Genomic DNA, 12,893 nt, shown 5'->3' on the forward strand with positions numbered 1-12,893 from the left:
AGGGAACTATATTTGATACCTTGTAATAAACTATTATGGAAAATAATCTGAAAAAGAATGTATACACACACACATACATATATATATTTATCTGAAGCACTTTGCTGTACCCCTGCAACTAACCCAAGACTGTAAATTAACCATGCATTTTTTGAAAAAAATGGTTAAAAAAAGTAAGTTTGGGAATAACAACCTGTGATTAAACAAGCCTGCATTTTTTATAACTCAGTAAATCCATATTAATGGAATCTGTGGACAGTGATGAAGCAACATGACATTTGTGGCATCATGGAACAGGAATGGAACCTAGCATTTATTTAAATTTTCTGTGTTAAATACCACATGGAATACAAATGGTCAGTGGAAATGTTTTGATGAAATGAGGATCTGTCTGCTCTTCACTCTCTCTCTCTTTAAATATTGGGTAAACACACACATGCAGAATTTCTAGATTGGACCTGATTGTCTACCCTAAAGATCTTGTCAACTTTATGAGGATTTATATAACACCTCTCTTCCATGAACAGGTGTACCCTCCCATTAGCAATTTTCCTTCTTGATTCCATATGTGTTTACTAAGATTTAGTCAGGAAGGAGATTTCTCTGCTTTAATGATGAAGGGGGCATAGAAAAAAAAAATCTCTGGGCTGAGTCAGGGGCCCTGAGTCCTAATGTTGGCTTAGCCACCTGTGTGTGTGATAACACTGGGATGCAATTGACAGCAAGCCACAGAAAACTCTACAAGTGGCATCTTACACAAAGAGATTAATTTTTCCCCTGTAACGAGAAGGCTAAAAGGAACTGCTCAATTCAGCTGCCAGCTTAATGATGTCTTCCAGGTACCCGGTGTGTTTCCTTTTTACAGTCCTTAGCACGTGGACCTTTTTTTTTTAAATGAATGCTTCAGATTTTAAACATTTTCTAGCAATTCAAATTTACTTTTTTAAAGTTTAATTTTAACTGGAGAATACTTGCTTTACAAGGTAGTGTTGGTTTCTGTTGTACAACAATGTAAGTCAGCAGTGTGGGGACTTTTAATCTTCAAGCTTGTAGCTTTATTATTACAAGATGCCCACCCCCACTCTAGACTACTCAGGCAGAATAAACAGAGAATCTAATGTCTGGCTTACATCCCCAAGAAAACAGTTTTCCAAGAAACCCTCCTGGTAGATGCCACTGGTTAGAACTGTCAGAGACTCAGCTGCAAGGGAGACTGGGAAAATGTTTAATTGTCTCACCTTGTAAAGTGGAAATATCAAGGGATGAGGGGGCTGGAAATGCCTATAGGATTAGTCAAGGGGCAGCCTCTGCCCCGGTGTCCTTGGACAATTTATGTCATTTTGGACACTGACTTTCTCAGCTATAAAATGAGGTGTTTTAACCAGGATCTAGGTGATCTCTGGTGGAGAAGGCAATGGCAACCCATTCCAGTACTCTTGCCTGGAAAATCCCATGGACGGAGGAGCCTGGTAGGCTGCAGTCCATGGAGTCGTGAAGAGTCGGACACGACTGAGCGACTTCGCTTTCACTTTGCACTTTCATACATTGGAGAAGGAAATGGCAACCCACTCCAGTATTCTTGCCTGGAGAATCCCAGGGACGGTGGAGCCTGGTGGGCTGCCATTTATGGGGTCGCACAGAGTCGGACATAACTGACGTGACTTAGCAGCAGCAGCAGGTGATCTCTGGGGCTCCTTTTAGTTCAAAAACAGGAATTCTCAAACTTTAATGTGCATTCATTAAATTCACCTGGAGATCTTGTTAAAATTCCAGTTCCAGGGGTGTGGTTGGGGGGATAGGGTACCCAAGAGTCTGCATTTCTAACAGGCTCTCTCTCAGGTGATGGGTGGATCACACTTAGATTTGTAAAGTTCTGTGAATCCTTAGATATCTTTCTGCTTTCCTTAGTAGACAAGCCAGCTTAAGGCAAAGACTGTACAAATTCCTTAAGTTGCCTAGAATGACTGAATTCTCAGAACTGTGTGTGCACATTCCTCCTGGTTTTTTCCCCCAAGCATTTCTAGATACAGAAGAAGTGAAAGAACTAGAGCCTCCACCTTAAAGGCAGTATAAGTAATTAGAATAGAGACTAGGGCAGAGGAAAGAGCTTTTCTAACTGAATTTTCACAATAACCCTGTGAGGTCAGCGTCATTGCTATCATCTCACTTATGAGGAATCAGAGACTCAGGGTAAATTACTTTCTTGAGATTGTGCAGTGGGTTTGGATTCTAACCCAGGTCTCTGACTACAAGACCATGTTGGTACATTTCACTATGCAACTTCTTACAGAGGCCCTTGTGTGAGAGACAAGTGTGAATACAAGTGTGCCGCCAATTAACTGATGATTAGCTTCGTACAAACCTGTCTGTGCTGCTTAGTCTCCATTTTTCTCTCCAGTCCCCTTCTCCACCGTCCTCTGCATATCTGGGGAGACTGACCTACTGCCTGGCCTCTGGCCTCCAGTTGGGACTGTAGAATCGCCTCCAAGAGACTGGAGTATGGAAGAGAAGGAGGTTGAGATATATTTGTTCACCCCTTACCCCGTGGTTTGGCAGTCGCTCTTTCTCAACTTTAAAGCCACAGCTCGGGTGCCCACTATGTGCCTCTCATTCGTTCCTAGTAAGTACTCCCTGCCCCATGCCCTCAGGCCTGGGGGGTAACTGCTTTCCCCTCCTGATGGTCCCTGGGTGCCTCACTGTCCCTTTCTGTTTCCCTTCGCCCTGCCCACTCCTCTGTAACTAGTCCCTTGATTACCTTTCTGAAGTGCTGCTTGTTTTCTGATGACGTGATTCACTGACTCATTTCCCAAAAATGTCCAGGTAGTGGTGTGTGTGTGAGTGTATGTGTGTGTGTGTGGGCTTAGTCAGGTCCAACTCTTTGAGACCCCCTGCACTGTAGCCTGCCCTGGAATTTTCCAGACAAAAGTACTGGAGTGGGTTGCCATTTCCTACTCTAGGAGATCTTCACCACGCAGATATCCAACCTGCATCTTCTGCATTGGCAGACAGATTCTTTACCACTATACCACCTGGGAAGCCCCAGGTAGTGGTAGAGATGGTCAAATATTTACTACAGACAGTAGCAGGAGATTTGGGAGGCTGCAACAGGCAGACCTTGGGGAGAAGGCAGGGCTTTCCCTGGGTGGTGACAGGTGGGGAGGATTTGTGGAAACAGTGGAGACAGAATATTTGAGAAGAGTATCAGGCAAAGGCAAGGATTAAAGGGGCCAGGGAAGCTCCCTGTGTTTGAGGATCAATTGTATAGTAAGTTGCCTGGGGTGAAACCAAATACGAGTGGCTTATAGTAATAAGAATGCTAACATTCTGCAGAGCTGTGTGTCACTGTGTTCAAAGTGCTTTACTTGAACTCCCTCATCTCCAGCAGTCCTGGATTAGCCTTGTTTTTAGAGAGGAGGAGGAAGTGAGCCACAGAGAGGTTAAGAATCAGTCCAGGGTCACCCAGTTCCAGGATTTAACCCTTGGTGGTCCGGCTGCAAGCCTGCCCTCGGAAGCACTAGGCTGCGGAAGGCACAGATGGCATCGACTCTTGCAGCAGGGATGAAATCTGAAGGGAGCCGTGTCTAAGAGGGGGAACCAGGGCATGCTGGGGAGCAGGGGAATCAGCTGTGCTCTCCCCTTCCCAGAGGGGAGTTTCCGCAGAGCCTTCAAGTGTCAGGGCAGCTGGCTCTGGGTCTCATGGCAATCAGATTGGTTAATGCTTTTCATCCTGCTGGTTTCTATATGTGATGAGAGAAGTCTGTCTCTCCTTTCCACGTGCCCCAGGTCAGAGTCCTGTTTCTTTACCTCGGTGGAGGGGACAGGGCCTGGAGGAAGATGATGCCCCAGTCCTGGCAGAGCTCCTGTGTCTGCTTTGTGGGAATTTAGAGACAGCCTGTTAGGTATTAGCATAATTGCTTTTGTTTTTAATCTGCTTGGAAATGAATTTCTTTAGCAGCCTAAATAGCTCCAATTGGCCAATTTGTTCTCTTTCTAGTTTCCATGTGGGAAAGTAGATTTAACCCGAGTCTAATTTTCTTCGTCTGTAAAATGGTGGCAGGAACACGCACCTGCTGGTTACATGAGTACACGTGAAGGCCACATCGCAGAGGCTGCCCCAGGAGAGGAGTTCACAGATGTTAACGGTAAGTTCTGCCCCAATCCACATTTGTTCTTTCCATTTAGTCATTGTGAAATGATAGGAAAGGTATTGGAGGGTAGTTTCTCTCTCTTCCTTTCATCCTCTCCTTCCTTGATACTCCTCATTGGTGAAAACTTTCAAATATACCTAAATACAAGGAGACAGTGAAATGTACCTTCCTTATTATCCTAAATATAAGGAGACAGTGAAATGTACCTTTCTTATTACCTAAATTTATTCAGTGGCTTGCAACTTTTGCTTATCTAGTTCATTTTTGTTGAAATATTTAAAAAACAATCTCAAATGGCATACATTTCCCTTCAAATATATCAGCAGGCATTTCTTAAAGAGAGATTATTTTCTTAACTTAATGCCATTAATACACCTAACAAAATGGAACAATAATCCCTTGATAGCAAGTCATACCCAGACTGTATTCAAATATCTCCAATTGCCTCGTAGTTGAATGGATTGTCTCAGGATCCCAACAGGCAGGGCACAGAGGAAAGAGCAACCAGTGACACAGGGCCCTGTTTACAGTTCTGAGAGTTTAGGAATTTCTTTGCATTTTACACAATGACTCAGCGTTGCCCGTAAAGTGCACCCTAACATTTGTGGTTTTGACTGTCTGGAAACAACGGCAGATGTCCATGATATTTAGCAGTGTCTGTCCAGGCATAAGTGTTAGTCCTAGACCCTTGCAGGACTGTGCCTGCAGGGAGTGTCCAACAAGAGTGTGCCTAGTTGGGAGCTGACACTTGGCTTTTTAGTGATGTGCTGTTGTTCTGACTTCTTGTTCTTTCCTGATTTAAGATTTCACAGATTGTACCATTGAAAAAAGATTGGAGTCATACATAGAATGATTGGGTTTTTATTTCCCAAGTAAGGATATTAAAAATGATCTCCTATCACCCATTATTTCATAAAAGAAAGGGCTTTCGAATACTAAAAGAGCAGGACTGATATTATCTCAAAGGGTTGTCTTCTCTGGGAAATGACAGTTGGCCACCTGATGTTGAGCTATATGTATATATATACACATGTCCGTGTGTGCAAGGTGTGAACCACACTTTCCATGGTTCTGGTTTTCCCATTTTCCATTAACTGGTGAGGACTTTGTCATAGTTTGGTATTTGGAAAACATTCTTCCACTCAAAAGTTAGAAGAATGGATAGTAAAAACTGGTAAAATGATAAAAATGTCATTCTTATTTGAAAAATAGTCCTTGAATGGGAGCTGAAACTTTAGTAAAAGTTGAATACAAAGTAAGCTCGCAATGTGGGGTAGGCACAGGAGAGATGCCACGTTTTTGAACTATGGTTTGGGGAGCATGTTGGAGCCAGGTGTAAACATTTCCAGATTCTCCAATAGTTCTGGTGTTGGATCAAGGGCTGCCAAGAATTATTTTCTTAAATCATTATACTTCTTTTGGCTCACAGACATTCTTGTTGATCTTGCTCACATTTTCCAAACCTACATTCCCATCCTAGTTCTGTAATATACACTCCTTATCCACTGTGTGAGACCCCAGCCATTTCCTACAACCCTGAACCTCTCCTACAGCCCAACACCAATACTTAGAGTGTATCTCTCAGCTACTCTGCTCTGAGCTTCAGACCAGTGATTCCACTTGCCCTTCCTCCTCTCCACACAGAGCTCCTGCTCAGCTGCCTCAGTCTGGCTCCCCACCCCCTGACCCTCTTGCTTCCCCACGTGCTTCTGCATGAAGTGGAGAAATTGCTTCTGCCAGAACCTGGGAGTTCTTTCTGACACATCCATCACCTCACATCCACCCTATTACCTAGTCCTGAAGCATTTACTTCCAAATATATTCCCAGTTGAGTTGGTTATGCTGTGACTGCTGCTACCACCTCAGTTTTGGTCACTGTTACCTCTTGCCCAGGTTATTGCAACTGTTCCTCTTAATCTTGAATCCCATCAGTCCATTCTTCACACAGTAGCTGGAATAACTTTCTTAAAATGGAAATTACGTCATGATGCACTCTCTGTTTAAAACTCTGAGGACATTTGGGACAAAATGAGAAAAAGAAATCCCTACCAGGGGCTACACAGCTCAAGTGGTCTAACTATCTCCCAACTCTAACTTCATCTTAAGCTGCTTTCCTCTCCATTTATCATGTTTAATTGACACCTGCTGGACTTTGACTGCCTTAAACACTCAGGCACTTTCCTGCTTTGGGGTAGGAACACGTGCTATTTCTTCTACTTTGAAAGTCTCCCACACCCTCACCACTCTCTGCTGTTGGCCCTCTGCACTGTGCTTTCTGAGGGCAGACTCTTGACTCTTCCTCTCAGTAACAAATAGCCAACATCTAGCATAGTCCCAGGGACGGCGGAGCCTGGTGGGCTTCTGTCTATGGGGTCGCACAGAGTCGGACACGACTGAAGTGACTTAGCAGCAGCAGCAACAGCAGCATAGTCCTAGGCAGGCGGTGCTTGGCAAATCTCTGATGACTAAGTGAATGACTTCCAATTAATACCAATATTCTTCCCTCCCTAGAAAAGGACAAAAGGAGATGCTGAATATATTTTAAAAAGAAAAAATCCCATATCCTTGCTAGATCGACCAAATTGGTATTGGGCCTTGAGTATTCAGGCCAGCATTTATTTTTACAGTTATAATAATGGATCTTTCTGTAAAATAAATCATATTTTAAGTGAGTGCTAAGTTCAGTTCCATTTAATCAGCATTCCCCAAATTGCCAAGGTTCCTGTAAAGCTCCTGTAAAGGATGACCTCTCTGTCTTTAATAGGGTGCTAAATCCCTCCATTTCTCTGAGAGACAGAGACCTATAATACATCCATTTAAAAAATCAGAGTGCCTTATTGGTGCCGGTTATTGAGAAGGCTAAAATCAAATATACTTAAAATGGCCCTGTAACTCAGGTTCACACTTCTTTTACAATTTTAAAAGAGAAGACTCAGCATATTTGTAGAACCATTTTCTAGAGTATTTTTCAATAGATTATATAATTTAAAGTTTTCTTTGATATATCAGAAATGAGATGTCCTCTGAGAACTGTAGGTCCACATTGAACTCCCCCTTTTCTAATTCCCTTTCAACACTTTGTCTGAGTGACTCCCTTTTAGTACCATATCTTGTTTGCTGATTATCCCTACTTTCCGATTCAGCTTTTCACTACATGCTACTCTAGTCCCCATTCTTATTTTGCGGGTATGATTTATCTCCTCAACTGTATTATAAGCTTTTTGTAAACAAGAAGTTGGTGTCTCTTTCACCTTATGCATCCCCAGAATAGCAGTCAGGGCAGGCTAAGACATGTAGCAGGAACAAAATGTACCCCAATCTCAGGGGGATTTATTTCCTACTCTATTTGCCCTCTAGTGTGGGCCAGCAGGGGGCTTCAGATGATGTGGGTCATGGGTCTCTCAGGGACCCAGGCTCATGAAAAGCTTCATCTTGACACTTGCTTGCCTGATGAAAACATAAGAAACCATACTGCTGGCCTTTAAAGCTTCTATCAGGATATAGGACATATCATTCCATAAGCATGCCATTGGCTAAAGCAAGTCACGAAGTCTTGCACGCCTAACTTTAAAAGGGGTGGGCAAGTAAAACCTGACTGTGTACCGGGAAAGAGGAGAGTCAGGAACACCAGAGGAACCGCACTCAGTACCTGCAGAGCCCTGCTTGGTTCCAGGCTCATGGTGGAAATTATATGTGTGTGACTGAAGATTATATGTTTTTGACTGAAGATTGAAAACATCTGGAATATATGTGAGTACAGATAAAGGAGAAGGTAGTTGCTAGTTGAAAATGAAGAAAGTATTGTTTCAGTGTATCCTTTCTCCTAGTTGTAACTCCCCTCTTAACATCTGGAAATAAGAAAAGCCCTGGGGAATATCTCAAAATAAAGGACCCAAGTGAATATCTGTCATTTTGCAGCCAATAGCCACATACTGGCAAGTGATCTGGTCTGCCCCCTAACCTTGTACACTTCTCTGCCAATGATTTGAAGGACTGCAGATGCTGACACACAGAAATCACTTGCCAGCAAACACCATGAATCTGGGAGGGGAGTGAGGGATTTGGTGAAAGAATTATGATCTAAAACTGGACTCACGGGTTAGAATAATGGGTTGATTCTAAGGGATCATTGTGTGATGTTTGGGTCTAAAGACTAGTTTTGCATAACTACAGGATGGCAGAGCTTTGAAAAACAGCGTGTGTGAAAAATCCCCAAGGCTTTCTGTTGACATGAATCGAACTGTTATTCATAGTGGAATGGGGTTGCCAAATGAGCCATGGAATGTCAGTTTGTTGGCATGGACAGGACAGGGAGCCAATAGAATGTCAGTTTGTTGGCATGGACAGGACAGGGAGCCAATGGAATGTCAGTTTGTTGGCATGGACAGGACAGGGAGCCAATAGAATGTCAGTTTGTTGGCATTGACAGGATAGGGCAGGGGCTCAAGGATTCTGCACAGCTAGAGTGTGGAGGCTTGAGCTCACTTTGGGATGTCACCATGTGAATAACCTTGGCAGTTGAGCTTGCCCAGTGGAGAGTAACGGGGTTACCATCGGAACAGGAACACTCAAGGACTGGATGGAAAAACTGGATCAATTTAACCTAGAAAACAGAGAGACTGGATTGGGGAAGTACAGGATGAGGGAAGGCGAGGACTACCAAGGAGAAGAGGGAATATACTTTGGTTTTGCTGTTGAAGACAGAATAAGGGTAGGTTATAGGGACATAGATTTGACTCATGATTAGGAAACGAACCCTGTGAAAGTTAAGTCTCTTGTAGGTTATATCTTTGAGGAGATGTACGGATCCAAAGTGAGGAGTGAATGGCTATCCTAGCTTGCCCAAGGCTGAGATTTTCAGTGCTAAACCAGAAAAAATCCGAGGCAAACCTGGATGAAGAGGTCACCCTACTAAAGAGGATCTTAGTAAAGGATCTTACTAAAGATGACCCTTGATGTCATCTCAAGTCTCTTTCCTCTTAGAGGTTTTGTAATTTCTGGGATACTATGTTGACTTTCCCAGAAGAATTTCAGGCAGAGCAATGAAATACAGTATTTTTGGTTTCTAATCTCTGATTAACTTAATCACATAGGACTTTTTCGTGCTCACTGAACACTTGTCCCACACTTGTATTTAAGATTTAATTATTGCTGCTCAGTTCATGCCCTAAAATTGCATCACATAATCAGGTGAACATTTCTCTGCAAGTTCAAGGTCATTCATTGCATAAGTGAGCATTTCAGAAACAAAGAGCTGCACCTTTCTTAGGAAATCACAATGGATAATTTCTTGATTGTTTGAATTGTTGTTATTCTTAGAAAAAGCATGAAGGAGGTGAACGGAAGTGCAGGAAGTTAAATATTTCCATTATAATAAAATTTTACTTAGCTTATGCACAATGAAAGAGCTATGTGTGTTTAATACATCCAAGTAAAAGGTTTATTCTTTTAATCATTTATTGTTATTTGTGCTTCTAGGATAAGTTTGTGAAATCAAATTGCAAACTTGCAGGATTGTTTATTCTTTGGGGTTCAGTGTTTGTGCATTTAGGACCAAGAACTCTGCCAAGAGGTTCTGTAGGTTTCTTGTGTTATTCTTCTTAATGATGTGCTACCTACCCGTTCTAGCTGTTTAACTTCAATAAAATCATAAGTGATAGTTACCAAGGTGAGCCAACTTTCTTAAGTCTTTTCCCTTTTAACTCACTTGATAACTCTGTAAATAGAACCCTTTGAGAAGAGAGGAGTAACTGGTGAATGGGCTCTATTTTTGTCTGTTTGGTGATTTATGGAAAAGAGAAGGAGTCCTTTCAAGTTCCTGGCTTTGCACCCAACCCCAGAACAGAAACCCACGGAGGTGAGAGGATCACGGAAGGACTCTTGATGTGGCTTAATGGAAGTGGCGATTAAAAGAAGAGAGGGGAGTAGTGGGAGACCAGCTGCCCACTGAAACCCATCCCACCATGTGCTCCCTCCTGCTTTGGTTTGGCATCATGCCTTCTGGGAATTTTCCTTGAGTATGCACCTGACTTGTCTCTGCCTCTTGAACACACATCACCCTCTGTTCTTGGACATGGTGCTGTTCATTGTAGGTTTTGGTGTAGCAAGTTTTAGACTACAGAGCCAGGGAAAAAGTCTTGTCATTCATGATAATAAAGGCAATAATGGTGAGTATGGTCTTGCATATTCTACTCCTTTAGGTGTCATCCATGCAAGTGAGGCGCACACCATCTTCTTTGTGTAGCACTGTGTGTACTGTGACTGCAGAGCCCCTGAAACTCTAGTTAGTAATGTCACCTGAGTAATGCAGTGAAGAAGGACGGTCATGCATCCCCTGGAAGGACTCGTGGAGTGGAGATGCATTTGTTACTAGAATCTTCAGCCCGACTCACAGTCTCAGCAATCTGTTGTTCAGTCTCTCAGTCGTGTCCAACTCTCTGTGACCCCATGGACTGCAGCACGCCAGGCTTCCTTGTCCTTCACTATCTCCCTGAGTTTGCTCAAACTCAAGTCCATTGAGTCAGCGATGCCATCCAACCACCTCATCCTCTGTTGCCCCCTTCTCCTCTAGATCTCAATCTTTTCCAGCATCAGGGTTTTTTCTAATGAGTTGGCTCATTGTATCAGATGGCCGAATTATTGGAGCTTCAGCTTAGCATCAGTCCTTCCAATGAATATTCAGGGTTGATTTCCTTTAGGATTGACTGGTTTGATCTTCCTGCAGTCCAAGGCACTCTTAAGAGTCTTTTCCAACATCGCAGTTCTAAAGCACCAATTCTTTGATGCTCAGCCTTTTTTATGGTTCAACTCTTACATCAGTACATGACTACTGGAAAAAACATAGCTTTGACTTTACGGACCTTTGTCGGCAATCTGTTAAATTTTCACAAAGAGCATTCTGAAATATCAAACTGGGCACAGAATTCTATGCTTACCTTGTGCAGACTTTCCACTGATTTGTAAAGAAAGTCAGGACTATGAATCTTTTGAGTGAATTCTGCCCTTTTGATCCAACATCTCTCTGAACTTTTTATAAATCAACCTAATGGTAAATTTGGGAAATCCAGAAAAAGGTTCTTTAAACGTAAATAGCAAGTGTGTTCATCAGTGATCATTAGCTTTATTTTGTTCTACAGTATTTCAGCCATTTTTAAACACTCATGGGAATGTGATTGCCCTTTTCCTGATATGTTTCTGAAGTTGTCTTAATGCAATAAAGGTGGATTCCAACCCTCTCCCCCATTCAAGTGATTGCACACTTCTCTCTTTTCTGTACTCATTTCTCCCTGGATTCACATCCTTGTTTCACACTCTTCATGTTGAGGGAAGGTGAATTTCTTCTCCCCATGTCCCTTGATTGGGATGGAGATGACACTTGGTTGTGTCAATAGAATGGAAACCTGCTCTCCAGAGTAGTAACCCAAAGTGTGAAAAGTTGAGAAAGAATTTATTTGTGGGATAAAAGAGTATGCGAGAGACTTCTGAGTTTGGGGTCTGAAAACAAAGGGTGGGGAGGATGATGTGGATGAGATAACTCGATATCACAGGATGGAGCAGGAAGGTGGTGTGTCCCTTGTGGCAGACCCTTCTGTGGACCCATTGTGGTGGGCTGTCACTGACCACCTATCTGTGATCGTCATGTCTCTTCCCATAATGGATGTAACATGATCTCAGGTTTACTGTGATTGTACTTTTCAAAGAACAGTGTTTTAAATTTATGAATTTATTATGAAACACAATGGATTGAATTTATACCACCCATCCAGAAGTTCTCCTTCACTACTATACATAAAATAGATAACTATGAGAACCTACATGTAGCATAGGGAACTTGACTCTATGCTCTGAGGTGACCTAAATGGGAAAAGAATCTAAAAAAGAGTGGATGTATGTACATGTATAACTGATTCACATTACTGTACAGCAGAGACTAACACAATATTGTAAAGCAACTATGTGCTAAGTCACTTCAATTGTGTCCAACTCTTTGCAACGCTATGGACTGTAGCCAGCCACCTCCTCTGTCCATGGGATTCTCCCAGCGAGAATACTGGAGTAGGTTGCTGTACCCTCCTCCAGGGGATCTTCTTGACCCAGGGATTGAACCTGTGTCTCTTATGTCTCTTGCATTGACAGGCAGGTTCTTTACCACTAGCATCACCTGGAAGCCCTGAAGCAACTATACTCCAATAAAAATTTAAAAAAAATTCTCCTTCCCAAGTATGCAGGGCATCACAGAGCTCAGTTATCTCCATGCCTAACTGCTTTTCATATCTGCAGTGTTTTCCTATAGGCTGCCTGTCAGTGTGATGTTTACATGCCACCTGTCCTGTCATCTTTAATTTACCCCATGCCTAAATTGCACTATCAGATTACAAATCCATCCAAAGGTTCTTATTTTATTCAAACTGGCATCAAGGCAGAATTATCCAAAGACAGCCAAGCTGTTTTTCCTTTCCTTGCTTTCAAAAAGCTTTATAATATAATAACATGCATGGTTTACATTTATAAATTTAGTTATTCTAGGAGAAACAATCTCCAAGTTATTGTTTGTTTTATAACTTTTTCCCTCACAGCATTATCAGACACCTGAAATAAAGAGCTAACAGCAGCCTGCCCTTTCATTTCCAATGTGATTTTGTCTGTGTTCCCTATATGATTCTCAAGCACTTAAAACAAGTTCATGCTCCATCTGTCATTTTCATTAAACCTACAAAATCACTGCAGGTGGCGTTTTCTCTTGTA

The 12,893-nt window shown here is 42.4% G+C and overlaps 1 long non-coding RNA gene across 1 annotated transcript; it reads left to right on the plus strand.

Moving 5' to 3' along the window:
- The first annotated feature begins 1,868 nt into the window (after positions 1-1,868).
- LOC122444122 lies at positions 1,869-4,136 on the plus strand. The gene is made up of 3 exons (XR_006270176.1): positions 1,869-2,620; positions 3,784-3,899; positions 3,995-4,136. It is a non-coding gene; the product is annotated as an uncharacterized LOC122444122 (long non-coding RNA).
- The last annotated feature ends 8,757 nt before the right edge of the window (positions 4,137-12,893 follow it).

Source organism: Cervus canadensis, chromosome 6, assembly GCF_019320065.1.
Source record: "Cervus canadensis isolate Bull #8, Minnesota chromosome 6, ASM1932006v1, whole genome shotgun sequence".
Classification (NCBI taxonomy): Eukaryota; Metazoa; Chordata; class Mammalia; order Artiodactyla; family Cervidae; genus Cervus; species Cervus canadensis.